Raw genomic sequence first — 17,204 nt, forward strand, 5'->3', positions numbered from 1 at the left:
GGATCATAGCCATTTAAGTGTGAGATGATATTTGTCTATAGTTTTGTGGGGGCAGAGAGGGTACTTTTAAGATTACTTTTCTTCATCACTGATTTTTAAAAATTTGTTTATGATATGTCTTGATGAAACATTTTTCATATACCTTGTTCTTGAGGTTTGTTGAGATTCTGGGTCTGAGGGCTTAAAATTTTCACCAAATTTAGGAAGATATCAGCCATTATTTCTTCCAACTTTTTTTAAAAAAAAATATTTAAATCCAAGTTAGTTAACATATATATAACACCCAATGCTCATCCAAACAAGTGCCTTGCTTAATGCCCATCACCCATTTATCTCATCCCCCCGCCCAACACCCCTCCAACAACCCTGTTTGTTCTCTGTATTTAACAGTCTCTTAAGGTTTGCCTTCTTCTCTCTTTTTATCTTACTTTTCCTTCCCTTCCCTATGTTCACCTGTTTTGTTTCTTAAATTCCACATATGAATGAAATCATATGATATTTGTCTTTCTCTGACTGACTTCTTTTGCTTAGCATAATACGTTCTAGTTCCATCCATGTTGTTGCAAATAGCAGGATTTCATTCTTTTTGATCACCTTTTGATCATTCTTTTTGATTTCATTCTTTGTGTGTGTGTGTGTGTGTGTGTGTGTGTGTGTGTGTGTGTGTGTACACCACATCTTCTTCATCCATTCATTAGTCGATGGGCATTTAAGCTCTTCCCATAGTTTGGCTATTGTTGATAGTGCTACTATAGACATTGGTGTGCATGTGCCCCTTCAAATCAGAATTTTTGTATCCTTTGGATAAATACCTAGTAGTACAATTGCTGGGTTGTAGGGTAATTATATTTTTAATTTTTTGAGGAATCTCCATACTGTTTTCTTCAGAGAGGCTGCACCAGTTTGTATTCCCATTAGTGTTTCCCTTTCTTTGCATCCTTGCCAGCATCTATTATTTCCTGAGTTGTTAATTTTAGCCATTCTGATAGGTGTGAGGTGGCATCTCATCATGGTTTTGATTTGTATTTCACTGATGATGAGTGACATTGAGCATGTTTTCACATATCTGTTAGCCATCTAGATGTCTTCTTTGGAAAAGTGTCTACTCATGTCTTTTTCCCATTTCTTCACTGGATTATTTGGGTTTTTATTTGGATGTTGAGTTTGGTAAGTTCTTTATAGATTGTGGATGGTCTTTATCTGATATGTCATTTACAGTATCTTTTCCCATTCCATTGGTATCCTTTTAGTTTTATTGATTGTTTCCTTCACTGCACAGAAGCCTTTTATCTTGATGAGGTCCCAATAGTTTATTTTGCTTTTGTTTCCCTTGCCTCTGGAGACGTGTTTAGTAAGAAGTTGCTGCAGCCAAGGTCAAAGAGGTTGTTGCTTGTTCTCTCCTCTAGGATTTTGATGGTGTCCTGTCTCACAAGTAGTTCTTCATCAATTTTGAGTTTATTTTGGTGTATGGTGTAAGAAAGTGGTCCAGGTTCATTGTTCTGCGTGTCGTTGTCCAGTTTTCCAACACCATTTGCTGAAGAGACAGTCTTTTTTTCCACTGGATATTCTTTCCTATTTTGTCAAAGATTAGTTGGCCATACACTTGTGGGTCCATTTCTGGGTTTTCTATTCTGTTCCATTGATTTATGTGTTGGTTTTTGTGCCAATACAATAATGTCTTGAAGTCCAGAATAGTGATGCTTCAGCTTTGGTCTTCTTTTTCAACATTTCAACATTATTTCTTTTTCAACATTACAACGTTCAACATTACTCTATTTGGGGTCTTTTCTAGTTCCATGCAAATTTTAGAATTATTTGGTATAGCCCTGTGAAGAATGCTGATTTTATTTCGGTAGGGATTGCATTGAAGGTGTAGATTGTTTTCAGTAGTGTCAACATTTTAATAATATTTGTTCTTCCAGTCCATGAGCATGGAATGTTTTTCAACTTGTGTCTTCTTCAACTTCTTTCATAAGCTTTCTATAGTTTTCAGTGTATAGATTTTTCACCTCTTTGGTTAGGTTAATTCCTAGGCATTTTATAGTTTTTGGTGCAATTGTAGATGGGATTGATTCCTTATTTTCTCTTTCTGCTGCTTCATTATTGGTGTAAAGAAATGCAACCAACTTCTGTACATTGGTTTTATATCCTACGACTTTGCTGAATTCATGGATCAATTCTAGCAGGTTTGTTGGTGGAGTCTTTCAGGTTTTCCATGTAGAGAATCATATCATCTATGAAGAGTGAAATTTGACTTCTTCCTTGCCTATCCGGATGCTTTTTATTTCTTTGTGTTGTCTGATTACTGAAGCTAGGACTTCCAACACTAGGCTGAACAGCAGTGGTGAGAGTGGACGTCCTTGTCGTGTTCCTGACCTCAGGGGTAAAGTTCTCAGTTTTTCCCCCAGGGATGATGATATTAGCTGTGGCTCTTTCATATATGGCCTTTCTGATCTTGAGGTATGTTCTTTCTACCCCTACTTTCTTGAAAGTTTTTTATCAAGAAAGGGTGCTGTATTTTGTCAACTATTGAGAGGATCATGTGGTTCTTGTCCTTTCTTTTATTAATGTGATGTATCATGTTGATTGATTTGTGAATATTGAACCAGCCCAGCAGCCCAGGAATAAATCCAACTTGATCATTTGAATACTTTTTTTTTTCAACGTTTTTATTTATTTTTGGGACAGAGAGAGACAGAGCATGAACGGGTGAGGGGCAGAGAGAGAGGGAGACACAGAATCGGACAGGCTCCAGGCTCTGAGCCATCAGCCCAGAGCCCGACGCGGGGCTCGAACTCATGGACCGCGAGATCGTGACCGGGCTGAAGTCGGACGCTTAACCGACTGCGCCACCCAGGCGCCCCTGAATACTTTTTTTTTTAAGGCATTGCCGGATCCATTTTGCTAGTATCCTTTTGATAATTTTTGCATCCAGGTTCATCAGGGAAATTGGTCTATAGTTCTCCTTTTTAGTGGGGTCTTTGGTTTTAGAATCAAGGTAATGCTGGCCTCATACAATGAGTTTAGAAGTTTTCTTTCCATGGCACAAAAACAGACACATAGACCAATGGAATAGAATAGAAACCCCAGAACTAGACCCACAAACGTATGGCCAACTCATCTTTGACAAAGCAGGAAAGAACATCCAATGGAAAAAAGACAGCCTCTTTAACAAATGGTGCTGGGAGAACTGGGCAGCAACATGCAGAAGGTTGAAACTAGACCACTTTCTCACACCATTCACAAAAATAAACTCCAAATGGATAAAGGACCTAAATGTGAGACAGGAAACCATCAAAACCTTAGAGGAGAAAGCAGGAAAAGACCTCTCTGACCTCAGCCGTAGCAATCTCTTACTCGACACATCCCCAAAGGCAAGGGAATTAAAAGCAAAAGTGAATTACTGGGACCTTATGAAGATAAAAAGCTTCTGCACAGCAAAGGAAACAACCAACAAAACTAAAAGGCAACCAACGGAATGGGAAAAGATATTCGCAAATGACATATCGGACAAAGGGCTAGTATCCAAAATCTATAAAGAGCTCACCAAACTCCACACCCGAAAAACAAATAACCCAGTGAAGAAATGGGCAGAAAACATGAATAGACACTTCTCTAAAGAAGACATCCGGATGGCCAACAGGCACATGAAAAGATGTTCAGCGTCGCTCCTTATCAGGGAAATACAAATCAAAACCACACTCAGGTATCACCTCACGCCAGTCAGAGTGGCCAAAATGAACAAATCAGGAGACTCTAGATGCTGGAGAGGATGTGGAGAAACGGGAACCCTCTTGCACTGTTGGTGGGAATGCAAATTGGTGCAGCCGCTCTGGAAAGCAGTGTGGAGGTTCCTCAGAAAATTAAAAATAGACCTACCCTATGACCCAGCAATAGCACTGCTAGGAATTTATCCAAGGGATACAGGAGTACTGATGCATAGGGCCACTTGTACCCCAATGTTCATAGCAGCACTCTCAACAATAGCCAAATTATGGAAAGAGCCTAAATGTCCATCAACTGATGAATGGATAAAGAAATTGTGGTTTATATACACAATGGAATATTACGTGGCAATGAGAAAAAATGAAATATGGCCTTTTGTAGCAACGTGGATGGAACTGGAGAGTGTGATGCTAAGTGAAATAAGCCATACAGAGAAAGACAGATACCATATGGTTTCACTCTTATGTGGACCCTGAGAAATTAACAGGAACCCATGGGGGAGGGGAAGGAAAAAAAAAAAACAGGTTAGAGTGGGAGAGAGCCAAAGCATAAGAGACTCTTAAAAACTGAGAACAAACTGAGGGTTGATGGGGGGTGGGAGGGAGGAGAGGGTGGGTGATGGGTATTGAGGAGGGCACCTTTTGGGATGAGCACTGGGTGTTGTATGGAAACTAATTTGTCAATAAATTTCATATAAAAAAAAAAAAAACTCTCTCCTGGCAGTAAGCTGGGGCATTTTCAGCTTTCACTTTGTGTCTTTCTTCTCTCTCAATGCTGCTTGTTGTTTCATATATTTTGTCTAAGTCTTTTTGGTGAGAGGGAATGTCTAGTCCCTGCCATTCCTTAATGAATGAAAGCAGAAATTCTGGGCCTGAGGTTTTGATGGGATGTGGGAGGAGATTTTCTTGTGATGTAATTTTATATCTAGGACATGAGGTAAGGCTGTACTATAAGGCAATGTCCCTTAAAAGTAAAATCAATTTTAATATGTTTTTCAAGTATATTGATTCTTGACTCTCATACCTTAAGTGGATGGGTAGGAAGATTATAATTGGCAATTATTTGCCTCATTAAGTAACTGTAATTTTCTGTTTTAGCATCATAGTATTTATTATTAACTGATGAATTGAAGAAAATGTTATTTTTTCCTGTTTCATATTTGTAATCATATATTTTAAAAATTCCATTAGGTAGGGGCATCTGGGTGGCTCAGTTGGTTAAGCATCCAACTTTGGCCTAGGTCATGATCTCACCGTTCCCAAGTTTGAGCCCCGCATCAGGCTCTGTGCTGACAGCTCAAAGCCTGGAGCCTGTTTCAGATTCTGTGTCTCCCTCTCTCTCTCTCTATCTCTGCCCCTACCCCCCCCCTCAAAAATAAATAAACATTAAAAAATTTCATTAGTTGGGGCGCTTGGGTGGCTCAGTCGTTTGGGTGTCCAACTTCGGCTCAGGTCATGATCTTGCAGTTCGTGGGTTCGAGCCCCCCCCCCCCCCGTTGGGCTCTGTGCTGACAGCTCAGAGCCTTGGAGCCTGCTTTGGATTCTGTGTCTCCCTCTCTCTCTGCCCTCCTCCACTCATGCTCTGTATCTCTCTCTCTCAAGAATAAATAAACATTAAAAAAATTCCATTAGTTAAAAATTTTAATTAATTGCATTATTTTTATTGGTAAATTTTCTTTAGGTACTAATTATATTTCTTAAATTCTAAAACACTAAAACTATTGATTTATGATTTGGCTGACAATATATGGTTATGTTCTCTAAACAAGATGCCTGGATCAATTGTGTGTAACCATATGTAATTCTAAAGTTCTCCAGGAAATACTAGCCTTGGGGCACAAGTGAAATCACATTTATTTTTTTATACCCCAATTCTGATGATTCTTGACAATAGCTTCATGTTCAAGCAGTGTCTCAAAGCATATCTCAGCTATTTCTGGGAACCCCCAATGCATGTTTCATAATGCCTATAAACCAATCTTAATGCCAATGAATCACCTGCAGTTCATCATATAGCATCCACCATTTTTGACATCCACTGTGTATAAAGTCACTATGAAGCCACTCTGCAGATACAGCTGATGGCACTCATGGTGAAAATATCATAGTCCTTGTCAAGAGCATCATCTCCTGATTCTTAGAGTAATAGCACAGGATTAGTTTCTATAGGGAAGTGTTTGGAGTGTTTCCCCAAATCTCTCTTAAAATAGGTCAATTTCTGGCATTCATTCTTCACACAGAGTCTCATCAAGTATTTTATGAAAAATAGTTTCATCAGCTTCTAGCTTTTACTTCTTTAATCAATGTGATTTGAACTGGCCTAAGGGAGCCTAAAGGGTAAGAGATATAATAAATTTACTTAATTTCCTTTTCACTTTCCTCCCTAGGGAAACTTGACCTAACCAAACTACTACCTCCTTCTGCATTACAAAATAATCTCCATGTGTATTAAAGTATACAAATATGTACTAAAAGAAGATGGGTGCTATTCCCACCAAGTCATATTGCCCAGGTACTTTTAGAAAATTGATACCAGAGAAGCTTTAAACAAATACATTATAAAATTTCTAGTTTCTATTAGTTATGGATAATTAATCCTATTTTTGAAAAACCAGTATGTATCAATAATTGGGCCTTTTCCTATATCTAAGTTGTTCAGTTTATTTTCCTGAATAATGATCCATTGTTCTAAGTGCTTTAAATGTATTAGCCTATGTCTCACAATAACTTTATGCATTAGAAGCATTCATATTTCCATCTCCAAACTTGCCTGAGTTACCAAGGTAGAAAGTGGGGAGCTATAATCAGAGCTGTGTTAGTCTTGCTATGATGCTCTGCCACTCTAAAGAGGAAGTAAATTCTATAAAGATTTAACTTGATTATAATTTTGACCCCCACTTTGAACACTTGTGCATAAATTTTTTGTACCTTTATTACCTGCTTGTCCTTTAAAAATTATAAATAGTCACTCATCTGTGGAATTTAAGAAATAAAACAAATGAGGAAAGGGGAAAAAAAGAGCAAGAAACCAAGAAGTAGATTTTTTTTATTAATTTAATTGTTTTTAATTTTACATCCAGATTAGTTAGCATATAGTGCAACAATGATTTCAGGAGTACATTCCTTAATGCCCCTTAACCATTTAGACCATCCCCCCTCTCACAACCCCTCCAGTAACCTTCTGTTTGTTCTCCATATTTATGAGTCTCTTATGTTTTGTCCCCCTCCCTATTTTTATATTGTTTTTGTTTCCCTTCCCTTATGTTCATCTGTTTTGTCTCTTAAAGTCCTCATATGAGTGAAGTCATATGATATTTGTCTTTCTTTGACTGACTAATTTCACTTAGCATAATACCCTCCAGTTCCATCCATGTAGTTGGAAATGGCAAGATTTCATTCTTTTTGATTGCTGAGGAATACTCCATTGTGTGTGTGTGTGTATATATATATATATATATATATATATATATATATACCACCTCTTCTTTATCCATTCATCCATCGATGGACATTTGGGCTCTTTCCATGCTTTGGCTATTGTTGATGGTGCTGCTATAAACATTGGGGTGCATGTGCCCCTTTGAAACAGCACACCTGTATCCCTTGGATAAATACCTAGTAGTGCAATTGCTGGGTTGTAGGGTAGTTCTCCATACTGTTCTCCAGAGTGGCTGCACCAGCTTGCATTCCCACCAACAATGCAAGAGATCCCCTTTCTCTGCATCCTCACCAACATCTGTTGTTGCCTGAGGTGTTAATGTTAGCGTTCTGACAGGTTTGAGGTGGTACCTCATTGTGGTTTTGATTTGTATTTCTCTGATGATGAGTGATGTTGAGCATTTTTTCATGTGTCAGTTGGCCATCTGGATGTCTTCTTTGGAGAAGTGTCTATTCATGTCTTTTGCCCATTTCTTCACTGGATTATTTTTTTGGGGGGTGTTAGTTTGAGAAGTTATTTATAGATTTTGGATACTAACCCTTTATGTGATATGTCATCCTGTCGGTTGCCTTTTAGTTTTGCTGATTGTTTCCTTCACTGTGCAGAAGCCTTTTATTTTGATGAGGTCCCAGTAGTTCATTTTTGTTTTTGTTTCCCTTGCCTCTGGAGACATATCAAGTCAGAACCCAACTGCCATTGGAGACTTGTAAAGTTCACCTTAAGCTTTTAGTTTTCTTTCTGATCTCCAATTTCTCACCAGAAATGTAAGAATTAAAGAGAAAATGTAATATAATTCAGTCTTTTTTGGAGAACCTCTATTATTGCTCATGCTCCCCAGGACTTCTGGTTGCATGAAGGGAGTGAAACCAGTTTTTACAAATCCATGTATCCTTTCTTGACCAAAATTTAGTGCTACAAAATGAAGGTGGGGATTTGCAGACCATTAAGCTCAAACTTAAGCACCATCTTGTCTTTTTCATTAAGAAGGAAAAATGCATCCTATGTTCCCAGCTTGATAAAATAGACTACTGCCTTCTAATTGGTCATTTTAATAAAAGAAAGTGACTTGTAATCATACAAGCTTCAGCTATTAAAAAATGTTGCTTCAGTAACTGTTGTTATACGTGCCTGCTCTAATGAGCTTTCCTAGATCTCTATGTGGTAGGAGATTCATTTGGGCCATTTAAAGTCAATTCTATGAACCTTTAAACATGCAAAATGATGTTAGTACCCTATCCTGTGGTTTCTAAATTTTAAACTAATGCTGAAATGGTTTTTATTGAGTTAATTGGCTCAAATATGAAGTTTCTAATTACCAAGTGCATACAATATGTAGGGGGAAAAAGATGAAAATCTGCTTTTATAGAATAAGATAAAGCTCTTTACAGCTTCAGTTGGCTAGCTGTTCAGAAATTGAAGAATGTAACAGTGAAAAACCCAGGAAATACTCCTCTTCCTGGAGTATTTTTATTCTCTAGTTTTCTAAAACCCTTATGGAATTTCCAATATCACAGTTTTAAAAGGCTGGGTCTGAAGTCAACATACCGACATTTATATCACAGCTCTGTTACTCACCTGTCATGCAAAAATGGCATTATTTAACTCCCTTTAGATCTGATTTTGTGGTCTATAACAAACTTCTTCAGGTTGTTGTAGTCACCAAATGGGAAGGTGTGCACGAAAACACTCTGTAAGCTTAACAAGGTTTATACTGGTATCAAATTTTTTCCCTGTATTTTCAAAACTAGAAAACAGAATTGGCTTATTTTGAGAAAAGTTATTAGGTATTTTGTGAGGAAAATGAGGCAAACATATTCCTATCAAGAAGTCATCATTACTTAACCACAAAGAGCCTTTACAGCTTGGAAGGGCATCTTGACTATGACTCAAGTTGACGATCTTTGTGCCTTTGAGCTTTGTCCATCATAGAGTGTGCAATCAGACAGAAGTCTTTTTGCCAGATTCACTTGCTAAGTGACCATGTACCTCTGAATTTGAAATATCTACAGTTACATGTATTTGTTGAGGACTTGTTGGTTTTTATATAATGTACTCTTGCTCACATATTCATGTATATGCAAATTCTAATCATCTTTTTTTTCTCTTCTTTTTTCTTCTTATTTTAGTTAAAGAATACTATTTGCATTGAGTAATATGTGGCCATATATGTGAAATTATACAATAAGAAAATTCTTTCATGGCATAACTTGAACCGACATTATTTTCTTCCAACAGGGCTGTCTTTCTTTTAACTATCTTTCTATATCCTGGAGCTCGTTGGTCTTACTGTGGCATTCTTCTGCAAAGGTAGTCTGATTTCATTAAGTGAGAGAGTGACAGGATGTTTCCTGAGACGTGTTTTGCCAATAGGAATACAGCATACAATGCATAAGGTATGTATTAAAAAATCATCAGAAATGCTATATAGGTATAAGTCACTACATCAAAACATATTTCTGTTCAAAACAATATATTTTTATTCAGTCCAGAAATACTTTTTGAATATATGTCAAAAGTTTTAAGGTGTTAATATCACATTGTATTCTTTAGCTACTCAAGAAGATAGGCATTGTCCCTTAGTTAGCACATTTGATTTTCTTTGGGTTTTAAAATAAAAATTAATATACTCACTTTATTAAAATTTCAATATTACACAAGATTGACATAAAATGGAAAGTAAAGATCTCCTTCCTCCCTCCAAAATTTCTATTAACACTCCTCAGAAATAGCCACCCTTAACAGTTTTTTTGTGTATCTTTTCAAAATGTGTGTGTGTGTGTGTGTGTGTGTGTGTGTGTTTAGTGTTTGTTCAGACTGCTATAACAAAATCCTTAGACTGAGTGCATTAAATAACAGACATTTGAGACATTTATTTACCACAGGTCTGGAGGCTGGGAAGTATAAGATCAACGTTCCAGACTTTTTGGTTTCTGGTGAAAATTCTCTTCCTGGCTTGTGGATGGTTGCTTTCTCACTGTGTCCTAAAATGGTGGAGAGAGAAATCTCTCTCTTCCTCTTCCTATAAAGTCACTAATCCCATCATGAGAGATTACTCTCAAGATCTCATTTTACACTGACGGCCTTTCAAAGTTCTCATCTCTGAATGTCATCCCATTGGGTTAGGACTTCAACATACAAATTTGGGGGAGGACACAATTCAGTCCATAGTGTGATAGGTAGATACACACACATATATATGTAAAGGTATAAAATATATATATAAAACACTTGAAGATATATGTAAATATATGAAATATATTATAAATATGTGTATACATAAAAATATTTGAATTTGAAAAAACATTTGAAGTATATAATAATTTGAATCATGTGCTAACAATTATAAAGCATTGTGATTTTTCACTGCAGTAATTTTTTAAAATTTTATTTTTTATATTTGAGAGAGAGGGAGAGAGAGACAGTGCACAAGCAGGGGGAGGGGCAGAGAGAGACAGAGAATCTGAAGGAGTCTCCAGGCTCTGAACTGTCAGCCCAGAGCCCATGCAGGGCTCGAACTCATGTTTAGCAGACTGAGCCACCCAGGCACCTCTAAAAATTTTATTTTTTAAAGCACTTGTAGGTTAACAGAAAAATTGAGTGGGAGGTATAGAGATTTCCCATATACCCCCTACCCCCTCACATGTATAACCTCCCCCATTATCAACATCTTCTACCAGAGTGGTACATTTACTACAATTAATGGACATATTGACACATAATTATTTCCCAGAGTTCATAATTGAAATGGGGTTCATTCTTAGTCTTATGTGTTCTATGGGTTTGGACAAACTTAGAATTACATGTAACTACCATTATAGTATCATACAGAGTAGTTCAACTGCTCTGAAAATTCTTTGTGTTCTGTTTATTCATCCTTCCCTCTCCCCTAATACCTGGCAATCATTGATCTTTTACCTGTCCCCAGAGTTTTGCTTTTCCAGAATGTCATGTAGTTGGAATCAGGCAGTATGTAGTCTTTCAGATTGGCTTCTATCACTTAGTAATAAGCATTTAGGTTTCTTCCATGTCTTTTCATGTTTTGATAGCTCATATCTTTTTAGCTTTGAGTAATATTCCATTGTCTGGATGTACCACAGTTAATTCATTCACCTACTGAAGAACATCTTGGCTGCTTCCAAATTTTGGCAATTATGAATAAAGCTGCTATAAACACCCATGTGCAGGTTTTTGTGTCAACATAAGTGTTTAATTCCTTTAAGCAAATAGTAAGGGATGAATTGCTGGATTTTATGGTAAGAATGCGTTTAGACTGCCACACTGTCTTCCAAAGTGGTTGTACTATTTTATATTCCCACCAGCAATGAATGAGAGTTCTTGTAGTTCCACATCTTCATCAACATTTGTTGTTGTCAGTGTTCTGGAATTTGGCTATTCTAATAGGTGTGTAGTGCTATCTCACTTAAAAATATTTTGTTTAGTGTTTATTTATTTATCTTGAGGGGCAGAGAGAGAGAGAGAGAGAGAGAGAGAGAGAGAGAGAGAATCCCAAGCAGACTCTGCGCTGTCAGTGCAGAGCCCAGTGTGGGGCTTGAACTCATGAACCATGAGATCATGACCTGAGCAGGAATCAAGAGTCAGAGGCTTAGCCAACTGAGCCTACCAGGTGCCTTCACTTTTGTTTGAATCTGAATTTCCCTGATGGTATTTGATGTGGAACGTCTTTTAATATGTTTATTTGCCATCTGTATATCTTCTTTGTTGCAGTTTTTGTTCAGGAATTTCCCCCATTTTTAAATTAGGTTGTTTGTATTCTTATTGTTGAATTTAGGAGTTCTTTTTATTTTTTGGGTAACAGTTCTTCATCAGATATGTCTTTTGCAAATATTTTCTCCCAGTGTGTTTCTTGTGTCATTCTCTTAACAGTGTCTCTCACAGAACAGAAAGGATTTTTTTTATATGAAATTTATTGACAAATTAGTTTCCATACAACACCCAGTGCTCATCCCAAAAGGTGCCCTCCTCATTACCCATCACCCACCCTCTCCTCCCTCCCACCCCCCATCAACCCTCAGTTTGTTCTCAGTTTTTAAGAGTCTCTTATGCTTTGGCTCTCTCCCAATGAAGTCCAGATTATCCATTTTTCCTTTCATGAATCATGCCTTTGGTGTTGTACCGAAAATATCTTTGCCACACCCAAGGTCATTTAGATTTTTCTCTTATGTTATCTTCTAAGAATTGTACAGTTTTGTACTTTGCATTTAGATCTGTGACCCACTTTCAGTTAATTTTTGTGAGGGGTATGAAGTCTGTGTCTAGATTTTTTTTTCTTTGAATGTTCATGTTCAGTTCCAGCTCTATTTGTTGAAAAAACTACCTTTTATCTATTGTATTGCCTTTGGCTTTGTCAAAGATTAGTTGGCTATATTTACATGGGTTTTTTTTTTTTTTTTTGAGTTCTCTATTCTGTCCCATTGTATTATTTCACCAATACCACATTCTCTGGATTACTGTTTTATCATTCATCTTGAAGTCAAGTAGTGTCAATCCCCCAATTTTGCTCTTCTCTTCTAACATTGTGTTTGACTATTCTGAGTATTTTCCCTCTCCGTATAAACTTTAGAATCATTTTGTTGATATCCACAAAATCATCTGCTGGGATTTGATTGGGATCGCATTGAATCTATATTTCAAGTTGGGAATAACTGACATCTTGACAATATTGAATTTTTCTGTCAATGAACATGGAATATTTCTCCACTTATTTAGTTTTTCTGTGATCTCTTTCATCAGAGCTCTGTAATTTTCTTCATAGACATCCTATACATATTTTGTTATATTTGTAACTATTTCATTTTGAGGGGTGCATTTGACTAATTTTAACATGAATAGTTTTATTGTATGAATAATGCAGTAAAAATATTAAGAGAAATTTCAAAAAACTGAAGTCATCAAAAAATGTTGCTTATCTAGTTTTGCTTATTAATATTCTCTTCCAGTTCTTTACTACATGAATACCTACTTTGCACAGTTATGTTTGTATTGCACATACCATTTTTAAATCCCATGCTTAAAAAATTGACATTGGTGTGAATATTTTCCTTATGACTATGTGGTCTTAATAATTAGCCTTGTCAGGGCACCTGGGTGGCTCAGTCGGTTAAGTGTCCAACTTCGGATCAGGTCATGATCTCACAGCTCGTGGGTTTGAGCCCTGCATCAGGCTCTGTGCTGACGGCTCAGAGCCTGGAGACTGCTTTGGACTTAGAAGACACAGAATCCCCCTCTCGCTGCCCCTCCTCTGCTCATGCTCTGTCTCACTGTCTCTCAATAATAAATAAACGTTTAAAAAAATAATTAGCCTTGTCAAAAATTACAAGTGTGTATATCATTATTCATTGCTGTTGATACCTGATTTTTTTTTCTTACTCATAAGTAAGAAGTTGGCTTTGAAATTCACAGTTTCCTAGGAAAAGTACTATAAAAATACTCATATATGACTACAAGTGTTGTGTTACTTTCTAGCTATGTGGCTCTAAGTTCAAAGTTTAACTATACCTCATTTTTCTCATTTGTAAAGTGAGTTAAAATAATACAGCTATCTTTTTCTTGGAACATAATAAAGGTTAAACCCCATAAACCATTTAAAGCTGTTAGACTATTTACTAGCATACAGTATGAGCTCAATAAATATTATATGTATATATTTATTAATCAAAAATATTATTCACAAATGCTTATTAAATGATCAACAAATTTTAAATGTTATATAGTTAAATCAACATCAGACGATTTAAGGCCTGCAAATCGACCAAAAGATACAGCAATAATTTTAGCAAAAAAAAAAAAAATCCAGTATTAAAGCTATCTTTCTTTTCTGTTAGCACAACAGTAAAAGATGAATAGGCCAGTCATAGATGACTTAACTTTCCCCATTAATCAGAAACTTCAGTTGACTCGGTTGATTGCTGACAGCTATTTTCTGAATATTTACAGAAGACAGTGAATTGATGACCTACAGAAAATATTATTATGAGAATATGCCACATAAAAATGCAGTAGACCATGAAGAGTTTACTGTACTTAGCAAAAAACATTCCCAGGGCTTCTTCCTTGCCAGTGATGAAATAGTAAGCTTTTATGCCTAAAATGCTGGCATTCCAGAGAGATAGATGTCTTTTCTTTCAAGTTCTCCTGAACAAGCCATGAAGAACAGCATTAGCTGACCCTTAGGGTATGGTTGATTTTGCTACACAGAGCAGCAAGAATGACCTCAATTCCTAATCCATCAATGAGATTTATGATCTGCTTATAAAAGGCAAAAAGCAGAAAATGCATTAAATGCTAATAGAATCCACAATATAAAGGAATATACATATGCATGTGCATATGCACACATGTACATACATGGATATACTTTGTCATTTTGCCAGAAAGATATACATAAGAGCCTTCAGTGTGTGACTCTTCTTGATTAAAAAATTACTGAAAATAATGAAAAAATATATTTTAAAGTAAATCATGGCTCTATCCTCCTTCTCTTTACTTCTAATGATCCTGAAATTTTCCCTTAATGTTTTCATTTTGGTTGAGAAGAAAGTCTGAGTAGGCTGGATCTATGTAAAATCATTTTATGGTTGAGCAACATTTTATGTTCCTCTATGACAATCCAAGAGAGACTGGGATTTCTTCCAGGAGCGATCCCATGCTTCATTAATTTTAGGGCCACCTTCAACTGCACACTTCATAGTTACTTAAGAAGAATTCTTATACCATAAGGATAGATAAAATTTCTATTGGATATTTAGGCATTTGATTCTTTTCCAAAAATCATAGAGAATGTTTTCTGAAATTCTAAGGACAAATGCAAAATTTAACACATTCGGCGATGGGGCCATCTTGCTTTGCAATAGTTTATGTAAAAAATATTTGAGTATATTATGCATCACAAGTTGTTTCCTGCTCAAGTTAAAATAATAAAATAGGATTCAATAGAACCATTGGAGAAAATCAGAAGTTGAAATTTGGGTTACCACCAAATTTTTAATAGTCTAATAACTCCAGTCTTATTTTTACAAAACTGGGGGGAAAAGATAAGAAAATCTTACTCTGTATGGAGATTTTTAGTTCATAGAATCTCAGGCAGCTTGGATATCATTCAGCAACCCCACACCACCCCCATTAAAAGACCATCTCTCATATCTCCCATGGTGTTTTTGTCATATGATCATTCAACCTCTCCTCCGATGTCCCAGCAGTTCTACTGTTGGACACTTCTAGTTGCTGAAGTCCCTAATATGGAGATGAGACTCCTCCCTGAAATGCTCACTAATTGTTACTGGATCTGCCTCTGAATAGGAGAGAAGATTTATTCCTTTAATTTACTGATGCCATTTTATAAAATTAAAAAAATCATAATAGCTTTAGGAAAACTTTTTTGTTATTCTCAGTCTTTTCTTGCTTAGGTTAAGGTGAGTTATACACACAGGCTTTGGAGCCAAGCTGAGATAAAGTTCCTCTTTGCCTCTTCCTAGTTGTGTGACAATACTGAACTAAGTCTTAATTTCCTTGCCTATAAAATAGAGAAGAAGCAAGTAACCTTATACATCTCTGATGATTAAATAGCAACCCATACTTTTAACTATTTTTTACTATAGTAAAAACTTAGATTGCGAGTAACTTGTTCTGCAAGTGTTCCACAAGACAAGCAAAAATATCTAACAAATTTTAGCTTAATACAAGAGTGATGTCTTGCAATGCAAGTAGTACATGACGCCGAATGTCACATGATCAAAACAGAGCCAATGGTTCTTGAAATTTGCTTTGATATACAAGTGCTTTGGATTATAAGCATGTTTCAGGGATGAATTATGCTTGAAAACCAAGGTTTTACTGTATTTTTATTCTCTTCAACCATTCCTTGTGTAACTTAAATCCTTAAGAGCTAGAATGGATCCAGGTAAGTTTGATTTGAATCCATTTTTTTGAAAAAGGTCATTGTTTAATTTCTATAAATTTCTGGGAGTGGAGGTTGAGAGAGGCAGGCAGGGAGGGAGGGAGGGAGAGGTATTTGTGTGGTGCAGTTACATTTCTCCGGCATCTGAGGCTCTGAGATTTTATCTCCATTGAAGTCTTGCTTTCTATTATGTAGGTTATGTTACTTCCTTTATTTCTCCTGGAGTCAATCTAAACATGAAATTCAGACCCTTTTTGATTTTAAAGGGGTTCAGAACAAGTTTCCCCAAAATGTGCCACTTTGGGGACATTTTGTGGGCTATTTTGAACTGAAGGCAATTGTGATCCACTGGGCTCAAGGAAAACTTTTTTCCTCCCTTAACAAATCTAGAAGAATATGAGTTGGAGTTATTTCCCAGACTTAAGAGTTATTACCAGAGTTAAATTTTATCTGGGTGACCCATTTGTATGGCAGGACAAACATCTAGTTATCAAACATCTGCTCTTCTTATTGCCTGTGAGTTGCCGTCCTTCCTTTGAAGCCCCAGGCTCCTATCCCATTGCTTAGCTCAAGATGGCGCATATACCTTTACATTTCTGCATTTGAACCTCTCATGTAAGTGCGCTTCCTGTATACACAACATTAGATTTTCTCCTGTTCACCTATCTCATGTCAATTTAATTTTTAGATCAGCCAGAAGAATCTTTGAAGGATAGAACAGCATTTTTCCTTGTCAACAACTACATACACTCATCCCTACACAGATATACACACTCATGTCAAGTCTCTGAAGATGTAGCAATATTAATAAAGGTTTTGGGAAATTAAGTCTTTGCATCATATAAAAGCTTAAATTGAATATCTGACATCTTTATTCTTGCAAGAAAGGAAAAAAAAATCATTTTCCCTCTATCTTTCTGGGTTCTTGGCTGAGACCAATCTGTAATAAATAGATAGAGTGGGGTGCCTGGGTGGCTCAGTGGGTTAATTGTCTGACTTCAGCTCAGGTCATGATCTTGCAGTTTGTGAGTTTGAGCCCTGCGTCGGGCTCTGTGCTGACAGCTCAGAGCCTGGAGCCTGGTTTGGAATCTGTGTCTCCCCCTCTATCTGAACCTCTACCGCTCAT

General features: G+C 36.6%; 1 long non-coding RNA gene across 1 annotated transcript in view; it reads left to right on the plus strand.

Annotated features, from left to right (window-relative positions):
* LOC123384887 overlaps nt 1-17,204 on the plus strand; it is a 99,303-nt gene that overhangs the window by 41,629 nt on the left and 40,470 nt on the right. Inside the window, exon 4 of the long non-coding RNA XR_006596602.1 lies at nt 9,400-9,557. This is a non-coding gene — a long non-coding RNA (uncharacterized LOC123384887). The remainder of the gene's footprint in view (nt 1-9,399; nt 9,558-17,204) is intronic.

This window comes from Felis catus, chromosome B1 (assembly GCF_018350175.1).
Source record: "Felis catus isolate Fca126 chromosome B1, F.catus_Fca126_mat1.0, whole genome shotgun sequence".
NCBI classification, from domain to species: Eukaryota; Metazoa; Chordata; class Mammalia; order Carnivora; family Felidae; genus Felis; species Felis catus.